The following is a 22,386-nucleotide window of genomic DNA, read 5'->3' on the forward strand; positions in this document are numbered from 1 at the left end:
TGAAAAACACAAAAAGTGGCTGAGCATGGAACGTGCCTGTATTCCCAGCCACTCAGGAGGCTGAAGTGGGAGGATTGCCTGAGCCTGGAAGGCGGAAGTTGCAACGAGCTGAGATCATGCCACTATACTACACCCTGGGCAACAGAGCAAGACCCTATCTCTCTCACACACACACACACACACACACAACAGTGCATACACACAAAAAAACCTCACCAACAACAAAAAGGTATGTAGCATCTCATCTCACATTAACAGTCCCCAGAACCTGTGGCAAGTCCCACTGTAGTATAAAAGATGGAGAGAGCCATTTAAAGGAACCGTGAAGAATATTCTCTTGTAACCGAAGAACCCTGTGTCATCTAGATCACTCTGACCTTGTGAACTGAGGACTTTCTAATCATCTTCATTCATCACCATCACCTTCCCCACTATGACCATCACCACCACCAATATCACTGCCAACACCATCACCGCCATCACCATCACCGCCATCACCATCACCAGCATCACCACCACCACCACCCTCACCACCACCACCAATATCACTGCCAACACCATCACCGCCATCACCATCACCACCACCACCACCACCATCATCACCACCACCACCATCACCACCACCACCATCACCACCACCACCAATATCACTGCCATCACCACCACCACCAATATCACTGCCATCACCATCACCGCCATCACCATCACCACCAGCATCACCACCACCACCATCACCATCACCACCAATATAACCACCACCACCATCATCACCATCACCACCATCACCACCACCATCACCACCACCAATATCACTGCCACCATCAATGCCATCACCACCACCACCACTGCCATCACCACCACCACCACTGCCATCACCACCACTACTACTGCCATCACCACCACCACCATCACCTCCACTGCCACCACCATCACCACCACCACCACTACCACCATCGCCACCATCACCACCACATCCACCACCACCATCATCACTGCCATCACCACCACCACCATCACCTCCACTGCCACCACCATCACCACCACCATCATCACCACCACCACCACCATCGCCACCATCGCCACCACATCCGCCACCACTGCCACCACCATCACCACCATCATCACCACCACCACCACCATCGCCACCATCACCACATCCGCCACCACCGCCACCACCATCACCACCACCATCATCACCACCACCACCACCATCGCCACCATCACCACCACATCCGCCACCACCACCACCATCATCACTGCCATCACCACCGCCGCCACCACCACCACCGTCACCATCATCACCACCACCACCACCATCATCACCACCACGGATAACAACCAAATTGCAGTTCTGTGTGCCAGGCTTTATTCTAAGTACCTCATGTGTATTATCTCCTTTCATTCTGTAATTATTTTTATTATCTCCTTTTTCAGATGTGAAACTCAGGAACAGAAGGGTTAAATACTGTGTCCAGTATCACACAGCTGGTAAGCTCTGGAGCTGAATTCAAACTCAGGCAATGTTGTTCAAGTCTGCATTTTGCCACTGAGCTGTCCAGCCTTGGAAACAAATTTTGTTTCAATTACTTTTACTTAAAAAAAAAAAAAAAAAAGCCTGTATTTTGTTAAAGAGCCATGCCAAATAGACAAATTCATAGATACATACATAAATAGATCAGACGTACCTGCCCAAGAATAAACCTCCACCATCAGCTGTTCTGTAATGAAGAATTTAAATTTTTTTTTTTTTTTCTTTTTTGAAATGAGGTCTTGCTCTGTTGCCCAGGCTGAAGCGTGGTGGTAAGATCATAGCTTCCTGTGCCTTGAACTTTTGGGCTCAAGCAGTCCTCCCACCTCTGCCTCTCCAAGCAGCTATACTACAGGTGTGCACCACCATGCGCAGCTGAAGAATTTAAATTTAATTCAAGCCATAATCTGGCAACTGACTAAACAACTTTGGGAAAACTTACTACCCTTTTTGGGGTCTCAATTTCCTATCTCCACCACAATTCGATCAGATAAAATAAGAAGTACAAAATAGGTTTCCCCACCCACAGTTTGGCCCATAGATGGCTTGTTGTTATTGCTGTTGTTTTAGGCATACTTTTTGTTTTTAAAAAAAATTAGATTAGATCCCAACATTTAAAATTTGATTTCTGGCTTATTTTTATTTATTTATTTATTTTTTTTTTTTTTGACAGAGTCTTGCTTTGTCACCCAGACTGGAATGCAGTGGCATGATCTCAGCTCACTACAATCTCTACTTCCCGGGTTCAAGTAATTCTCCTGCCTCAACCTCCTAAGTAGCTGGGACTGCAGTCACCCCGCTCGGCTAATTTTTTTGAATTTTTAGTAGAGACAAGGTTTTACCATATTGGCCAGTCTAGTCTCAAAGTCCTAAACCTCAGGTGATCTGCCAACCTTGGCCTCCCAAAGTGTTGGAATTACAGGCGTGAGCCACCGCGCCCAGTCTCTGGCGTAACTTTAAAAATCAGAAAATCTTCTGGGCGCGGTGGCTCATGCCTGTCATCCCAGCACTTTGGGAGGCCGAGGCAGGAGGATCACGAGTTCAGGAGATCGAGACCATCCTGGCCAACATGGTAAAACCTCAATTCTACTAAAATACAAAAAATTAGCCAGGCATGGCAGCGCATGCCTGTAGTCTCAGCTACTTGGGAGGCTGAGGCAGGGGAATCGCTTGAACCCGGGAGGCGGAGGTTGCAGTGAGCCAATATCGTGCCACCGCACTCCAGCCTGGCAACAGAGCAAGGCTGTGTCTCAAAAAAAAAAAAAAAAAATTAGAAAATCTGGTGGCGCTGGGCCCCATTCCTGCTACATGACCATCTGTAGGAGCTGGGAGGGGCCAGTCTTTAGATTAGGCCCAGTTGTCCATTTGGCTTCGGTCCCCAAAAAGCCCACTTCTCCCCCAGCCTTCCCATCCTACCGGCCTATGCACCCTCCAAATAGCTCTGATTCCAACAGCCCTTCCACGATCACCTGAGACCCCCATGGAATGTCAAGGAACCCAGACCCTTACAGCTCCACACAGCTTTAAAGCCATGTCAAAAAAAAAAAAAAGTTAAAAATGAGAAATGAGGGAAATAAGATCACTTCACTTAAAAAAAAAAAAGTGTCAATCTGATCAAAATACACATGTTCCAATAATTAAAGAGATCTAGTTATTAGGTTGGGCGCGGTGGCTCATGCCTGTAATCCCAGCACTTTGGGAGGCCTAGGCAGGCAGTCAGGAGTCTGAGACAAGCCTGGCCAACATGGCAAGACCCCCCCACCCCATAAAAACATAATTTTTATGTTTTACTAAAAACATAAAAATTAGCCAGGCAGGGTAGTGCACGTCTGTAATCCCAGCTACTCGGGAGGCTCAGGCAGGAGAATCACCTGAACCCAGGAGGCAGAGGGTGCAGTGAGCCGAGATTGCACCACTGCACTCCAGCCTAGGCAACACAGTCTCCATCTCAAAAAAAAAAAAAAAAAAAAAAAAGTAAACCTTACAAGGCCAACACATACAAAGAGATTTAGCTAGGAAACATCAAGACACAAACCCTAAAAAGGACAAAGTTCACGTCTTTTTGGCCTGGCACATTTGGAACACAGCCTTGTAAAGAAGAAGTTGATCGTGAAGAAGGCATGACATCTCAAAGATTGATTATTTTAATTGATTTCATACTATTGTTAATTCCTAAGATGATGGCTGAAAAAAGGATTAAACTGTTGTTGGTCATTATATACAGAACAGCTTCTGAGCAGTTGCCAGTAAAAGCTCATTCCAAAGGAATTTGCCCTGCTAGAAAGAAAACAATACCAAGACTTGACATATGCAGTTATGTATACAAGAGACATAGTTCCAATGTTAAACATTTAATTGACCTGATCCTAGCCCCAAGTTATTCCTTGCCAGGACTATTGTAATTGCTTCCTAAGTCTTCCCTGCCTCCAGCCTCTCCTTGTCCTACTGAGTCCTCCCCACCACAGCCGTGCTCCCCACCACAGCCAGTCCTCCCCACCACAGCCAGAGAATTATCTATGTACACATCCATATGTATACCCATGGATATATTTATCACCCAACCATGAACCCATCCATCCATCCATCTGCCCATCCACCAATTCATCCATCCACCCACCCACCAATGCATCCATCCATCCACCTACCCACTCACCAATTCATCCATCCACCCCCCAACCAATTCATCCATTCAGCTACCCACCTACCAATTCATCCACCCATCCACCCACCCACCAATTCATTCATCCATCCATCTACCCATCCACCAATTCACCCATCCACCCTACCCACCTACCAATTCATTCACCCATCCATCCATCCACCCATCCACCAGTTCATCCATCCATCCACCCACGCACCAATTCATTTATCCATCCACCTACCCATCCACCAATTCACCCATCCACCCTACCCACCTACCAATTCATTCACCCATCAATCCATCCATCCACCCACCTACCAATTCATCCACCCATCCACCAACCCACCAATTCATTCATCCATCCACCTACCCATCCACCAATTCATCCATCCACCCTACCTACCTACCAATTCATTCACCCATCAATCCATCTACCCACCCAACAGTTCATCCATCCATCCACCAACCAATCCATCCACCTGTCTATGTATCCAGCTACCCAACCAACCATCCATCCATGCATGCACCCATGTCTCCCTCTCTTTGTAATTATTTTTAATAGGTAATATATTTGTGTGCTAAAACTCTTTCAAATTACTCAAAAAGGTATACAGTGAAAAATATGTCTTTCTACCCAAACTAACAGCCCCCCAATCCTACCCTACAGGCAAGCTACCATTGCTAACATCTTACATTCTTCCAGATATATTCCAAATACGACCTATTTTGTTGCCGCAAAAGGCACCACAATACTCTATTCTATACATCTTGCTTTTTTTTACTTAGCTAATATTAAAAACTGAATTTTTTTTTTTTTTTGAGACAAGGTCTCACTCTGTTGCCCAGGCTGGAATGCAGTGGTGCAATCATAGCTCAATGCAGCCTCTACCTCTCAGGCTCCAGCAATCCTCCCACCTCAGCCTCCTGAGTAGCTAGGACCACAGGCACACACCACCAAGCCCAGCTAATTTTGTATTTTTAGTAGAAATGGGGTTTTGCCACGTTGCCCAGGCTGGTATCAAAGTCCTGAGCTCAAGCGATCCACTCGCCTTGGCCTCCCAAAGTGCCAGGATCACAGGTGTGAACCACCGCACACAGCATTTGGAAACTGATCTTTATCAGTAACATAGATGTGTTTTAATCTTTGTATTTCTTTTAAACAAAGAGGTAAAAGGGACAAGTCTTCTCATTCCATTCCCTAAACCCTTCCTCTCAGTTCCTCTCTCTAGAGGCAACGATCATAGGTTTCTTATGTCTTCTTTCAGAAAATATTTTATACAAAAATAACTAAAGTAAATATATATCTTCTTCTGTTATCAAATGGAAGGAAGCATACATTGCATAATGTTCTGTACTTTGCTTTTTTCTCTTAATCACAGATTTTAAAGATCATCCCGCAGTATACATGAACAGTTTCCTCACTCTTTGTTATGTCTGCTTTGTATTCTATTGTAGGGATGAACTTGACTTCCATCGGTCTCCTGGGGACTTGGCATTGGTGTTGCTCTTACAAACAATGCAGCATTGAATAAACAGCTTGGTAGGAGGCTTATTTCACACTCAAGCAAGAGTGTTGATAAGATCACTTTCTTGGCCAGGTGTGGTGGCTCCCATTTGTAACTCCAGCACTTTGGGAGGCCCAGGTGGGAGGATCCCATGAGCCCAGGAGTTTGAGACCACCCTGGGCAACATAATTAGACTGTGTCTCACATATATATATATATATAAACTTTCAAAAAAGGAACCTGCCAGGTCAAAGGGTGCCTACAGTAACATTTAGACAGACACTGCCCTCCAAATGGGGAACATCAATTCATACTCCAGCTGATAAGGTACAAAGGCAATTACTTCACAAAGCACAGCAGATAACAAGTTTCTGACCTCTGCCAATCTGAGGTGAAAAATATCTCTCTATAGTTTAAGTTCCTTTTCTCTTCATCAAGAGTAAAACTGAGGGTCTTTCCATATGGATTTAAAAGCAATCACGTTTTCCTGCTCAGAGAAAGATTCATAGACTTAGATATTTGCATTAATAAATAGGGCGATCTAATGGCCTTCTCTCTTCTGCTGGGAAACAACTTCCCATAGCTCCCTATTGCTTTTAAGAACCAACCCTGGCTGGGCGCGGTGGCTCACACTTGTAATCCCAGCACTTTGGGAGGCCGAGGCGGGTGGATCACGAGGTCAGCAGATCAAGACCACAGTGAAACCCCGTCTCTAATAAAAATACAAAACATTAGCCGGGCGTGGTGGCAGGCGCCTGTAGTCCCAGCTACTCCGAGAGGCTGAGGCAGAAGAATGGCGTGCACCCGGGAGGCGGAGCTTGCAGTGAGCTGAGATCGCGCCACTGCACTCCAGCCTGGGCGACAAAGCGAGACTCCATCTCAAAAAAAAAAAAAAAAAACAACCTTTGCAGTGATCCATGAGACCTTCCTTCTACATTCAAGTCCCATCTACTTCTCCTACAATTTCTCCCACCCTGTTTCCCAGATGTGCCAACTCAGGCATTTACTTAAAGAAGTATTTACCAAGCTTGTTGTCAGATAATGTTCTAGACACTGTTCCAGGCACTGGAGATTCAGAAAGGCTGTGGTTCCTGCCCTCAAGGCATTCCCCAGCTGCTGGTCAAATAAATGGTTTCTTCAGTCACCTCTTGCTAGATCCTCTCTCTGCAATGTCTTTCTGTCCTAACAAACCCCTATTCATCCTCCACAATCCAACTCAGGTACCTCATTTAAAAAGCTTCCTCCACACTCCCCAAACAACCTGCCCCCAACCTTTGCAATGATCTTCTTACTTGTCCACCATCAATTTCCTCCTTTCTTTTGGTTTTGTTATTGTTGTTTTGGTTATTAAGTAATAACCTGGCTAGGCACAGTAGTTTGCACTTGTAACCTCAGCATTTTGGGAGGCGAAGGCAGGAGGATCACTTGAGCCTAGGAGTTCAAGACCAGCCTGGGAAACATAATGATACCCTCTTTTTTAATAAAATAATTTAAAATTATTTTGAAAAAATTTAACAATTAAATAACAATCCATCCAGGTAGAGACTAGCTATGACCACTCACTTCCTAATCGAGCAGATGTAGATTCAAATTCAGGCCTTGACCCCATGTGAACTTGGGCAAGTCACTTAGTTTCTCCAAGCTTCAGTCTCATGATCAGTAAAAAGAGTCAGAAAAGCTGGACACAGTGGCTCACGCCTGTAATCCTGGCACTTTGGGAAGCCGACACGGGTGGATCGCTTGAGCCCAGGAGTTCAAAACTGGCCTGGACAACATGGCGAAACCCGTCTCTACTAAAAACGCAAAAATTAGCCAGGCATGATGAATTCGCCTATAATCCCAGCTACTCAGTGGGCTGAAGCAGGAGATCACCTGAGCCTTGGAAGGTAGACACTGCAGTGAGATATAATCACACCACTGCACTCCAACCTGAGCAACAGAGTGAGAACCTGTTTCAAAAAAAAGGAAGGCCAGATGCGGTGGCTCACGCCTGTAATCCCAACACTTTGGGAGGCCGAGGCGGGCAGACCACGAGATCAGGAGTTCAGACCATCCTGGCCAATATGGTGAAACCCCATCTGTACTAAAAATACAAAAATTAGCCAGGCATGGTGGCATGCACCTGTAGTCCCAGCTACTCGGGAGGCTGAGGCAGAAAAATCACTTGAACCTGGGAAGTGGAGGTTGCAGTGAGCCCAGATCATGCCACTGCACTCCAGCCTGGTGACAAAGCGAGACTCAGGCAGAAAGAAGAGAAAAGAGAAGAGAAGAGAAGAGAAGAGAAAAGAAAAGAAAAGAAAGAAAAAAAGAAAAAAAAAGGCCGGGTACAGAGGCTCACATGTTTAATCCCAGCAATTTGGGAGACTGAAATGGGAGGACAGCTGGAGGCCAGGAATTCTAGACCAGCCTGGGCAACACAGTGAGACCCCATTTCTTTTTTTTTTTTTTTCTATTTTTTTTTTTTTTTTTTGAGACGGAGTTTCGCTCTTGTTGCCCAGGCTGGAGTGCAATGGAGAGATTTCAGCTCACTGCAACCTCTGCTTCCCAGGTTCAAACGATTCTCCTGCCTCAGCTTCCCAAGTAGCTGGGACTATAGGCGCCTGCCACCACGCCTGGCTAATCTTGTATTTTTAGTAGAGATCGGGTTTCTCCATGTTGGTCAGGCTGTCCTGGAACTCCCAACCTCAGGTGATCCGCCCACCTCAGCCTCCCAAAGTGCTGGGATTACAGGCGTGACCCATCGCACCCAGTGAGACCCCATTTCTTTAAAAAAAAATTTTTGGCTGGGCGCAGTGGCTCACACCTGTAATCCCAGCACTTCGGGAGGCCAAGGCAGGCGGATCATGAGGTTAGGAGATCAAGACCATCCTGGCTAACACGGTGAAACCCTGTCTCTACTAAAAATATTAAAAAACAAATTAGCCGGGTGTGGTGGCAGGCGCCTGTAGTCCCAGCTACTCGGGAGGTTGAGGCAGGAGAATGGCATGAACCCAGAAGGCGGAGCTTGCAGTGAGCCGAGATCACGGCACTGCACTGCAGCCTGGGAGACAGAGCGAGACCCTGTCTCAAAAAAAAATTTTTTTTTAATTCTTTTAAAAGTCAGGAAAACACATCATTTGGAAGACTTCTGGAGAGGATTCAATGGGACAATGTGTGACAGGTGCTGATACAGTCTAGAGACAATAAACCGTAGTAGAAGATACTAATAGTTAATAATAATCACCACTGCCACCACCACTGTATTGCCCAGAGATAAGAAGTTTAAAGGACAAAGAAAAGTTGTCCTTTCAAGCAAGAAAGTAAGCTACAGAAGAAACCAGAGAGCATTTAAGGACACCGGAACTCCAGGGAAGGAGAGGTCAGGAAACGCTGAGCAAAGGAAGGTGTTTCCTCTGCAGAAAGCAAATTGAAGAGCACACGCTAGCTTCCTGCTCAGAGCCAGATGGCCAGCCCAGACCCAAAGGGCGGCTGTGGGAGGGAGCGGAAGGAAGGGAAGTAAGGCATGACGAGAGGAAATCTGACTCTGACCATGAACTATGACTGTTGCAGAAAGCAGCCAACACGGGTCACCCCTGCCATCCACCCCCACATCACCTCCGTCACAGCCCCTACAGCGGCCAACAGCGTAGGTCACAAAGCTAAGATCATCTGGGGACCGGTGATGAGCACAGTGGCTCATGCCTGTAAACCCAGCACTTTGGGAGGCTGAGGCGGGAAGATTGCTTGAGCTCAGGAGTTCAAGAAAAGCCTGGGCAACAAAGTAAGAGCCTGTCTTCACAAAAAAATTTAAAAATTATCCAGGCGTGGTAGTGCAGGCCTGTAGTCCCACCTAATCAGAAGGCTGAAGTGGGAGGATCTTTTGAGCCTAGGGGGTTGAGGCTGCAGTGAGCTTTGATCATCCCACTGCACTCCAGCCTGGGTGACAGTGTAAGAGACTGTCTCAGAGAAACAAAAAAAGTATCGGGGCTGGGCGCAGTGGGTCACACCTGAAATCCCAGCACTTTGGAAGGCTGAGGAGGGCAGATCACTTGAGGCCAGGAGTTCAAGACCAGCCTGGCCAACATAGTGAAACCCCATCTCTACTAAAAAATGCAAAAAAATTAGCCGGCCATGGTGGCAAATGCCTGTAATCCCAGCTAGTTGGGAGGCTGAGGCAAAAGAATCGCTTAAACCCAGGAGGTGGAGGTTGCAGTGAGCAGAGATCAGGTCATTGTCCTCCAGCCTGGGTGACAGAGTGAGACTCAGACTCAAAAAAAAAAAAAAAAAAAAGTATCAAGGCCCCCTGGGTGTTCCTTACTGGCAGGAACCCTAATGTGTCCTTCTTTACTTTAACAACTCCAGGAGGTAAGAAGTGCGACTCTCACTACTGAAGGCTTCTGGGAAAAACGGTGACTACTGGGCAATACCTAAAGGCTCAAGGAAGGGACGATTCCCTGGGAGTCTGCAGGCCATTTGCTGTTCCCAACTCAAAGAATCACAGCTACCCGAGGCTGCTTCCTAATCTAGGGAAATCCAGCCAGGCCCACCACCCTCTGAGCAGAATCAGAAGGACCTAACTGTCCAGACACGCAATTCAGCCACAAGAGATGAGTCCTGAACACGGTCACCGGTCACTGCACTGGCCCAGGCCCTGCCCTTTGGGGAACCTGGCCCACAGAAATCTTTACAGAGAAAGCGCACGTCGGCCGGGCACGGTGGCTCACGCCTATAATCCCAGCACTTTGGGAGGCCAAGGCAGGTGGATCACAAGGTCAGGAGATCAAGACCATCCTGGCTAACATGGTGAAACCCTGTCTCTACTAAAAATACAAAAAAATTTGCCAGGTGTGGTGGCACAGGCCTGAGTCCCAGCTACTTGGGAGGCTGATGCAGGAGAATCGCTTGAACCCGGGAGGCAGAAGTTGCAGTGAGCCGAGATTGCACCACTGCACGCCAGCCTGGGCGATAGAGCGAGACTCCGTCTCAAAAAAAAAAAAAGAGAAAGCGCATGTCCTTCCCAGCTCCCAGCTCCCTCCAACAGAGGCTTCTCCTTGCAGGACACTTCACCAGCTTGGTCAATTTGTGTCTCCATGCCCTCAGCCCTGACACTCAAGGAGCTGAAGACCCCGTCCAAGTCCGAGTGGCCCCTGACCTTTGTGTGTTCATAAAATTCCTGTTGTATAGCGTCATCTTTTCTGGGCTGAACGATGATGACTAAGGCACTAGGCATTGATCTAAGCCTTCCCATACAAGACCCTGGTGCTGACCTCCTTCCTGTACATGACCCTGGCTTTGACCTGCCTTCCTGGTTCAGCCATGATTATCATGGAAGTCCTCGTGCACCGGGCAGCTCACTAACTTTCCCCTACACCCTTACTGCTCCCATCTGGATGGCACAGGTTCTGGACGGATGCTCCACCAGGGCCTGCAGGGATAAGGCAAGCAGGCCTGCAGGGATAAGGCATGCAGCCCTGCCAGGGACCCAGCCAGCCAACTCCAGGACAGAAGAGAAGGCCACAGAGAGGATGGGGCAGACAACAGGCAGAAAAAGTGATTACAAATCTCAACTGCCACTGACAGAAGTAATGAGGACCTACTGTGTACCACAAGTTCCACTGAGGCCTGAGCATCCACTCCTAATTCAACCATCTCAATAACTCACAACCAGCTGGGTGCAGTGACTCATGCCTATATATCCCAGCACTTGAGGAGGCCGAGGCAGGAGGATAGTTTTGAGGCCAGGAATTTCAGATCAGCTTGGGCAATACAGTGAGACTGTGTCTCTACAAAAAAATTTAAAAACTTAGCTGGCCGGGTGCAGTGGTTCACGCCTGTAATCCCAGCACTTTGGGGGGCTGAGGCGGGCGGATCATGAGGTCAGGAGTTCAAGACCAGCCTGGCCAACTTAGTGAAACCCTCTCTCTACTAAATGTACAAAAATTAGCCGGGCATGGTGGCATTCACCTGTAGTCCCAGCTACTCAGGAGGCTGAGACAGGAGAATCGCTTGAACCCGGGAGGTGGAGGTTGTGGGGAGCCGAGATCACGCCACTGCACTCCAGCCTGGACAACAGAGTGAGACTGCATCTCAAAAAAAAAAAAAAAAAAAACTTCGCTGGGCATGGTGGTGCACACCTGTAATCCCAACACTTTGGGGGACCGAGGCAGGAAGATCACTTGAGCCCAGGAGTTCAAGACCAGAGGTGGCAATGGAGTGAGACTCCCTATCTTCTACAAATAAAAAAATTTAAAAGTAGCCAGATGTGATGACATTTGCCTTTAGTCCCAGCTACTCAAGAGGCTGACGAAGGAGGATCCCTTGACCCCAGGAGTTCGAGGCTGCAGTGAGCTATGACTGCACCACCGAACTCCAGCCTAGGTGAAAGGTTGAGAACCTGTCTCAAAAATAAATAAATAACTTGCAACAGCCGGGTTCCTATTGCTCAGTGGACATTTATCAGGGACTACTACCATGTGCCAAGGCCACGCGGAAGTAAAACAAGTCTCCACTCTCACAGTTTCACTGCATGGAAAGAGGCCAAAACTACCAACAGCTAAAAAAACAACTCTATGTATGCCCAGCGGAAGCAAATGGCTTGAAGAAGAAGAAAGTGGGTGAAGCATAATGGTGGGTGGGCAGGTGCTAGTTCTTTATCAGGCAGACAGAAAGGGCCTCTGGGCCAAGATGACATTTCAGCAAAGGGCGAAAAGCAATGAAGAAACCTGTGCCACCTTCTTCTGTCTATAGAAAGAGTAAGAGGGAATATTCATTAGTTGCATCAGCCAAGCACCACTCTAAGTGTTTCACATTACATTTCATCCTCACACACAACTCTAGGACTCAGGTACTATAACGTAACCCATTTTACAAATACAGAACCAGGCCTGGTCATATATAACCTGCAAGCAGCATACACAGTCAGGAATTTGATGTCTTGTTTGTTTTTTTTGAGACGGAGTTTCGCTCTCGTTGCCCAGGCTGGAGTGCAATGGTGTGGTCTCGGCTCACTGCAACCTCCGCCTCCCGAGTTCAAGCAATTCTCCTGCCTCAGCCTCGCAAATAGGTGGGATTACAGGCGCCCGCTACCACGCCTGGCTAATTTTTGCATTTTTAGTAGAGACAGGGTTTCACCATGTTGGCCAGGCTGTTGTCACATTCCTGACCTCATGATGTGCCCTAATCCCAGCTACTAGGGAGGCTGAGGCAGGAGAATTGCTTGAACCCAGGAGGCGGAGGTTGCAGTGAGTCAAAATCACGCCATTGCACCCCAGCCTGGGCAACAGAGCAAGACTTCATATTGCAAAAAAAAGAAAAGAAAAAAAGCTAATTAATCTGCAGTGGGTAGGCCTGAAACCAGGGAGAGGAAGGCAACTATTATTTTTTGTTTTATTATCTTTCGTACTGTTTGAATTTTCTCCTCTGCATGATTTCTAAAATAATAATAAGAAAGCTAGTTCACACTTCGAATAAATAAATAGCAGCAGGAATTGAAGGATAGGACATTTCTAAATGCTGAGTTGGAAACAAAGAGAAAGCATGTATTTATTGGATGCCAATAATAACAGCCAGAGTGACCACGCCAGGCACAGTGATTAAGTGCTTCCCAAGCACAGTCCCTTTAAGCTTCCAACAGCCCTACAAAGTCAGGACTATTAAAACTCTCCCTTCCTGGCACGGGCTCTGAGGTCCAGAGAGTTTATGTAAATTGCTCGGGCTCATCAACCTAGAAGAAACAGGGCCAGGATTTGAACCCACGGAGAGTCTGACACTGAGATCCACCACCTCTAAACCACGTGCTTGAACTCTAAGGCCTTTTGGTTTGTTTGGTTGGCTGGTTTTGTTTTTTGAGACAGGGTCTCACTCTGTTGCCCAGGCTTGAGTACACTGGCACCATCACAGCTCACTGCAGCCTCGATCTCCTGGGCTCCAGCAATCCTCCTGCCTCAGCCTCCCAAGTAGCTGGGACCACCTGGCACGCACCACCATGCCTGGCTAATTTTTGTATCTTTTGTAGATTCAGGGTTTTACCATGTTGCCCAGGCTGGTCTTGAACTCAAACAGTCTGCCCGCCTCGGCCTCCCAGAGTGCGGGGATTAGAGGCGTGAGCTACCATGCCGGGCCAGAATTCTAAGGCGTTTGCAAGGTACATGGCAGACAGATGGAGCCTGAAGTTGCTTGCAGGCAAGATCTCCAGGGCCGGAGATCAAGTGAATGGCCTCAGGCCTCACAGATTCCAAATTCATCTCTCCAGAGCGGAAAAGCAAGATTTTGACTCAGACATGGAAACATTCTACAACTCCACCCACCCCCCCGCCGAATGTGAGCAGTGCAAGGTAGTGGTTAACAATACAAGGTTCAGGGGCCAGGTTCCCATCTCCGCCACTTACACATGTGTGCCCTCAGGCAGGGCTTCTTCAACCTCAGAACCGCCAATATTTGAGCCCAAATAATTCTTGGTTGTGGGGGGCCATCCTGTGCATTGTAAGATACTGAGTGGCGTTGCTGACCTCTGCCACTAGATGATAGTAGCACTCCCCACCTCCTCAAGTTGTGATAATCAAAACTGTCTCTAGACATTGCCAAATATCTCCAGAGAGGCAAAAATCATCCCCACTGCCCTAAAGCAAGTCAGTTCACCTCACCAGGCCTTGATTTCTTCATCTGTGAAATGGGACTAATTCTAGAACCCACCTATTACAGAGTTATCAGGAGGGTTCAATCAGGTGACCCAAGTGCCAGGTTGCAGGAGCTGGTGTTCCCGGCAGCCAAGAGATGGATTAACACACACAAGTGGAGGGTTCCTGTCATGCATTCATTCATTCACTCTATCATTTGATGACTGTTTATTGAGCACCTACTATGTGCCTAGATCTGGGCTAGTCACAGGCATGGGGGGAAATCAGAAACGATATCTCTGTCCTCTTAAGACTCATAGTCCATCAAAGATGAAAGCTCACAGATAAGAACATAATGACAAAGAGCAGTACCTGCTGTGAAGGAAAGAGCAGGGGTGTCAGGACAGGAAGCACCAGAGTGGCGGTCTGGGCAGATGACATCCCAGCAGACTGGAAGGGTCAGGAAGAGCTCGCTGTGCAAATATCTTGGGAAGCACAGACCAGGCAGAAAGATGGCACAGGCAAAGGCCACAGTGGGGTGGGGTGCGGGGAGGATATGGCTGCAGCAATGAGCCAGGACCCAAGACGCGGCGGGAGAAGTCACCAAAGGCCACCACATAGCCAATCTTGGAGCCATGGTACAGAGCATGGATTTTTTGTTCTAATTCTCACAGGAGGCCCTGGGAGGGCATTAAGCAGGGGCATGGCATCGCCTAATTCGCATATTAAGACAGTGGTCCCTGGCCAGGCACAGTGGCTCACGCCTGTAATCCCGGCACTTTGGGAGGCCGAGGCGGGCGGATCACCTGAAGTTAGCAGTTTGAGAGCAGCCTGGCCAACATGGTAAAACCCCGTCTCTACTAAAAATACTAAAATTAGCCAGGCATGGTGCCATGTGCCTATAATCCCAGCTACCCAGGAGGCTGAGGCTCCAGGAGAATCGCTGGAATCCAGGAGGCGGAGGCTGCAGTGAGCCAAGATTGTGACACTGCACTCCAGACTGGGCAACAGAGCAAGACTCCATCTCAAAAGAAAAAAAGACAGCTGTCCCCTTTTTGGCAGCAAGGATGGGTTTTGTGGAAGACGATTTTTCACAGACAGGGTAGGGGATGATTCAAGTGCATTACATTTATTGTGCACTTTATTTCTATGATTACATTGTAATCTATAATGAAATAATTATACAACTCACCATCATGTAGAATCAGTGGGAGCCCTGAGTTCGTTTTCCTGCAACTAGATGGTCCCATCTCAGGGGTGATGGGAGACAGTGACAGATCATCAGGCATTGGACTCTCAAAAGAAGCACACAGCCTCAATCCCTCACACACACAGTTCACAGGAGGGTTCGCGCTCCTATGAGAATCTAATGCCACAGGAGATCTGACAGGAGGCAGAGCTCAGGCAGTGATGCAAAAGATGGGGAGCGGCTATAAATACAGATGAAGTCTCGCACGCTCACCTGCCGCTCATCTCCTGCTGTGTGGCCTGTGGCCCGGTTCCTAACAGGGCATGCATGAACTGGTGCCAGTCCATGCTCTGGGGATTGGGGACCCCTGTATTAAGAGACCCTAGAAGATCCTAGGGGAGATGTGCAAGGAGGCTGCAGCCATTATCAAGGCAGCAAAAGGGGTGACAGAGAAGCGTGGTTCAAGGTGACTGCTGAGTCGGCGTGTATGGCGTTAGCACATTTACTTCTCCCCTTAACCCTAGGAGAAAGGTGAGGACCAGCAAGGTGAAGGAACGGCCCATAAGTGGGGATGCAAGGATGTCTGACTTAGATTCCATCCCGAGACATGCACAGTGAGTACCAGATGCTGCTTCGTGGCACTGCAGAGTCTACATTCACTGATCCACCTAATGAATGTTGATGGCCCTGCAGCTCCGCCCGCAGTGGGGGTCCTGCTTGGCGACACCGAGCTCTGCCCTGAAGCCCCCAGAAGAGCCGAGAGGTGCCATCCTTGCGGAACTTCACTCAACCCTGAGCTCACTGGGGCTACTCTTCTTTTGCAGAACAAGCCCTGTACTTTTCATGTATATTGCAAGACTGAAAGGGGTCTGGAATGGTGCTCTGTTTTGCCAATGGAAAATTAAGAAAAGGGAAAGGAGAAATAAGATTCACACCACCACATACCCATAGCCCCCTGCACCCCCCCCCCAACACACACACAAAGCTTTCCCTGTGATTTAGAGGCACAGGTGGCCCTAGACCCTGAGACACCCAAATTCCATTCTCGAGCTGGATGCTAAATGCCAGCAGGCACTAGCACTGCTGAACTAGAGACGACAGCAGTGATCTCCTAATCTCAGCCACACATGGGCTGTGAAGAGATATCTGCACTCCCGTGTTCACTGGAGCATCTTTCACAACAACCAAGATGGGGACAACTAAATGTCTATCCGTGGTCAAGTGGACAAAGAAAACGTGATCTATACATGCCATGGAATATCGCTCAGCCTTAAAAAGGAAAGAAATCCTGGCCGGGCGCAGTGGCTCACACCTGTAATCCCACCTACTTGGGAGGCTGAGGTGGGAGGATCGCTTGAGCCCAGGAGTGGGAAGCTGCAGTGAGATGTGATTATGCTAATGCACTCCAGCCTGGGTGAGAGATTGAGACCAAGTCCCAAAGAAAAAGAAATAAAAATAAAACTAGAGCCCTTTCTAAGCACAGACTGCATACCAGGCACTGTGTTCAGGTTTCATGTACATCGCTCCATTTTATCACCCTAGCAATCTATGAGGAAGGTACTGTAATGATTCCCACTTTACAGAGAGGAACGCAGAGACAAACAGGTGAGAAGATGGCCCGCGAGTCACAGGGGCAGGACCTCGAGGGTCCTGGATTCAAACCCCAGCAACTCTTCTGCACAACCAACCAAGGAATAGACGGGGCTTAGAGGGGCGAAAGGCAAGGCGACACGCTGCTCCTAAATGCCACACTCAGAAACAATGCTGCAAAGGGGTAGCTCAGAAGCCAAGGGAAGCTGAGAAAAGGAGTGCAAGAGGCCCGTGGTTAGGTCAGGGCACCCGCTGGGCCTCTGAACATTAATCCTGTTTAGAGAGACAGCATGTGGCGTTCATTTCCCCACTACAGTCCTGAAAAGATCTGGAGAAAGGCTAAAGTCTCCCGGCCCCAACACAGCAGGAGGCAAGCACGGCTGGCAGGGACATGGGGTGAGAGGAAGGTGGCCAGAGCCAGCATCGCGTGGGCGCTGACACACCCTGGCATGCTGCTGGCTGGGCTGCACCCCACCCTGCCCCCTAACTCAGCAGAGCTAAGAATAAAGCCCAGTAACATCCCAGGGGCAATTTCCAGACTTATCCTCAACACCCAGGAAGGCAGGGGCATGGCCATCCTTGCTCTATCCAGGCGGGTACCACAAATCCTCAAGTCCAAGACACAGAACTGAACACAGTTACATGCAAAACTAATTCTTTTTTTTTTTCTTTTTGAGACAGAGTCTTGCTCTGTCTCCTCGGCTGGAGTGTAATGGTGTGATTATAGCTCATTACAGCTTTGAACTCCCAGGCTCAAGTGATCCTCCCACCTCAGCCTCTCAAGTAGCTGGGACTAGAGGTGCACACCACCAAGCCTGGTTAATTTTTGTATTTGTTTCCAGAGATGGGGTCTTGCTATGTTGCCCAGTCTGGCCTCGAACTCCTGGGGCTCAAATGATCCTCCCACCTAAGGCTCCCAAAGTGCTGGATGAGCCACTATGCCCAGTCCTAAGAATCTTCTCTTAACAGGGCTTCAGTGCTGTTAAGCACTGAAAAGAAAGCAGAGGTCAGGCTGCCCATCAGTGCCCAAATGTCAGCAGCAAGCATCCTGTTCCAACCTGCTTTCACCCCAACTCTCCCAAGCACCACGAGGCCTCTCGTGGAAGGCCCGTCCTATGAAGCTGACACTCACCCTCATTTTCTCCATCCAACCCTGGCTATCTTTGCAAGGTTGCTCCCCAGCCACTTCCTCTCATCAGACTCTCGTGCTTCACCAAATAAATCCCTTAGTCATGTTCCAGGGTCTTGTGAGGGGTCAGGCATGTGCTGGGCATAGGGATATGTCTGGGGACATTGCAGTAACAGGACAGACAGCATTCATCCATTTACAGAGCACGGTTCCTAGGGCTGAGGGCCCAGCAGTGAACAATGGGGACCAAGGGCTGGCCCTCCTGGCACTGAGAGACTAAAGAGAAGAGACAGATGGTTTAGAAGGGAGAGAATATGAAGACATGTGTGATGAAAAGGACTCAGAGAAGAGGGCAGGCTTTGCTGAGGATGGGTATTTAAATACAGGATTGAGCCGGGCACAGTGGCTCACGCCTATAATCCCAGCACTTTGGGAGGCCAAGACAAGTGGATCACTTGAGGCCAGGAGTTCAAGACCAGCCTGGCCAACATAGCGAAACCCTGTCTCTACCAAAAATACAAAAAATTAGCCAGGCGTGGTAGTGCATGCCTGTAATCCCAGCTACTCAGGAGGCTGAGGCACGAGAATCCCTTGAACCTGGGTGGTGGAGGTTGCAGTGAGCCACGATCACACCACTGCATTCCAGCCTGGGTGACAGAGCGAGACTCCATCTCAATTAAAAATAAATAAACAAATACAGGATGGAAGGAAACAAGGGAGTAAACCAAATGGCCATCTGGAGGAAGGGCACACCAAGCAGAGAAAACAGCCAGTGCAAAGGTCCTGAGGTCAGACCAGGCCTGGCATTTCTGAGAAACCGCAGAGAGGCCAACAGGTCTGAAGAATAACAAGCAGTGAAGACAGCGAGGAAGGCAGAAGGCAGGGAGGAGACAGTCAGTGCGGGACACACAGGCCACCACAGGGATTTTGACTTTCACACAGGGTGACCTGAGGAGCATGGAGTTGATGTGCCGTCATCTATGTTTTAACACCACAGTTCTCAAGTGGGGACAAGTTTGTCCCTCAGGGGACATGTGACAACATTTGGAAACATCCCGTGTTGTCACAAGTTGGGAAGAGGGTAGTGCTATTGGCACTTTGTGGACAGAGGCCAGGGATACTGCTTAACGGCCACAATGCACAGGACAGCCCCCACGACGGGAAATATCTGGCCCCAAATGTCAACAGTTCCAAAGCTAAGCAGCCCTGTTTCAACAGAATCCCTCCCTGACCAAGCTTCTAGTCCACCTCCCCAACATACCCCTCGTCAGGCAGATGGGGCTTCAGCTCCTCACCCTGTAATACTAGGCCAGCACCTAACCTCAGTTTCCACATCTGTAAAATGGGAATACTAACATTATGCAAATAAGCACTTTGTTAAACATGAGCCAGAGCACACAGTAGGTGCTCAATAAATACCACTACTATTAAAACTTCCAGATCCACTTCTTGTTATATCCCTCCACATTCTCTCTTTTTCTGACACAGGGTCTCGTTTTGTTGCCCAGACCGGACTGCAGTGCCATGATCTCAGCTCACTGCAACCTCCACCTTCTGGGCTCAAGTGATCCTCCCACCTCAGCCTCCGGAGTAGCTGGGACTACAGACACACACTATCACACCCAGCTAATTTTTGCATTTTTAGGAGAGATGGGGTTTCACCATGTTGTCCAGGCTGGTCTCAAACTCCCGAGCTCAAGTGATCCACCTGCCTCAGCCTTAGGATTACAGGTGTGAGCCACTGCACCCGGCCTCCTTCCACATTCTCTAGCCTAACCAAATGATTGATTGTGTCATCCAACAAAGATGTATTGAGCCCCTACTATGTGCCTGGAACTAAGCTGAACAGGTGCAGTACACAGAACAGCCCATAAAGATGCCTACATCCCCGTCCCCAGAACCTATGAGTCTCTTACCTTTCATGGCAAGAGGGACTCTGCAGGTATCATTAAGGACTTTGGAATGGGGAGAATGTCCCAGATCAGAGGTCCCCACACTTTTTGGCACCAGGGATGGATTTCATGGAAGACAGTTTTGCCAGGGATGGAGGGGGGTGGCTTTCAGGATGAAACTGTTCCACCTCAGATCATCAGGCATTAGATTCTCATAAGGAGCTCACAGCCTAGGTGCCTCGCATGCACAGTTCACGTTAGAGTTCACACTCCTATGAGAATCCAGTGCAGCCACTGATCTGACAGGAGGTGGAATTCAGGTGGTAACGCTGGCTTGCCCGCCACTCAGCTCCTCTTGCATGACTCAATTCCTAACAGGCCACGGACCGCTCGCTACTGGTTCATGGCCCAGGAGTTGGGGACCCCTGTCCTAGATGATCCAGGTGGGCCCAATGTAATCACAGGGAATTATAAGGGACAAGAGGACGGTGGGAATATCTGAGTCAGAAAAGGAGATGTGAGGCAGAGCGTGGTGGCTCATGCCTATAATCCCACCACTTTGGGAGGCTGAGGCGGGTAGATCACCCGGGGTCAGGAGTTCAAGACCAGCCTGTCCAACATGGTGAAACCCTATCTCTACTAAAAATACAAAAATTAGCCAGGCGTGGTGACATGCACCTGTAATCCCAGCTACTCGGGAAGCTGAGGCAGGAGAATTACTTGAACCTGGGAGGCAGAGACTGCAGTGAGCTGAGATTCCGTCTCAAAAATAAAAAAAAAAAAGTAAACGACATTTGACAACACAAGCAGGGGTGGAGGGACATGAAACCACAAATTGAAGAATACAGGTGGCCTCTTGATGCTGGACAGGGCCAGGCCATGGATTCTCCCTGCGAGCTTCCGCAAAGAACACCAGCCATGCATTTTGGACTTCTGACTCCCGAGAACTAGTGTGATGTGTGTTGTTCTCAGTCACCAAGTTGATGGCAATACCAGCAATAAGAAACCAATAGAGACTGGGCACAGTGGCTCACACCTGTAATCCCAGCACTTTGGGAGCCAAAAGCAGGAGGATCACCTGAGGTCAGGAGTTCGAGACCAGCCTGATCAACATGAAGAAATCCCGTCTCTACTAAATATATAAAAATTAGCTGGGCATGGTGGTGCACACCTGTAGTCCCAGCTACTCAGGAAGCTGGGGCAGGAGAATCATTTGAACCCAGGAGGCGGAAGTTGCAGTGAGCCGAGATGATGCCATTGCACTCCAGCCTGGGCAACAAAAGCAAAACTCAGTCTCAAAAGAAAAAAAAAAAAAGAAAAACCAATAGAGCAGGCAATAAAAATAGAGCTGGTGGGGAAATAAGGGTATCAAGGCATGAACACATGTCACCTTGCAGAGTGATGCTTGTTCACGCCTCAATACCCTTGCCATGCCCCTGCCTTGACATCAGACTGAGCCCAACAGTACCTCCAGTGAAGACCCAGGTTCTGTCCTCCCAGGGCATTTCTAATGCCTTTCTGAAATACCCGCTACATCCACGGTGGAGCTGCTTAGGAAAATGCTTTAGAATGGCAGAAGCTGGGGATGATGGAATATAGGAATTTATTTTTTAAATTTCACCTTAATAGGAAATATATGACTCTGTTTTTGCTTTTAAGACAGAGTCTCACTCTGTCACCCAGGCTGGAGTGCAGTGGCGTGATCATGGCTCACTGCGGCCTCTACCTACCAGGCTCGAGCAATCCTCCCACCTCAGCCTTCCGGGCAGCTGGGACCACAGGTGTATGCCACCACGCCCGGCCAATTTTTGTGGTTTTTGTAGAGAAGGGGTTTCTCCATGTTGCCCAGGCTGGTCTCAAACTCCTGAGCTCAGGCGCTCCCACCTTCGCCTGCCAAAGTGCTGGGATTACAGGTGTGACCCACAGTGCACCTGGCCATGACTCAATTTTTAAAAAATATATATATGTGTATGTATGCATGTGTGTGCATATGTTTATATAATACATATATAGGCTGGGTGCGGTGGCTCAAGCCTGTAATCCCAGCACTTTGGGAGGCCAAGAGGGGCAGATCACGAGGTCAGGGGTTCGAGACAAGCCCGGCCAATGTGGTGAAACCCCATCTCTACTAAAGATACCAAAAATTAGCTGAGCGTGGTGGCGCATGCACCTGTAGTCTCAGCTACTCAGGAGGCTGAGGCAGGAGAATCGCTTGAACCTGGGAAGTGGAGGATGCAGTAAGCCGAGATCACGCCACTGCACTCCAGCCTGTTGACAGGGCGAGACTCCAGACTCCATCTCAAAAAAAAAAAAAAAAG

General features: G+C 48.6%; 1 protein-coding gene across 1 annotated transcript in view; it reads right to left on the bottom strand.

Annotated features, from left to right (window-relative positions):
• LOC129009443 (multidrug resistance-associated protein 1-like) overlaps positions 1-22,386 on the bottom strand; it is a 100,043-nt gene that overhangs the window by 41,630 nt on the left and 36,027 nt on the right. The window lies entirely within an intron of this gene.

This window comes from Pongo pygmaeus, chromosome 10 (genome assembly GCF_028885625.2).
Source record: "Pongo pygmaeus isolate AG05252 chromosome 10, NHGRI_mPonPyg2-v2.0_pri, whole genome shotgun sequence".
NCBI classification, from domain to species: Eukaryota; Metazoa; Chordata; class Mammalia; order Primates; family Hominidae; genus Pongo; species Pongo pygmaeus.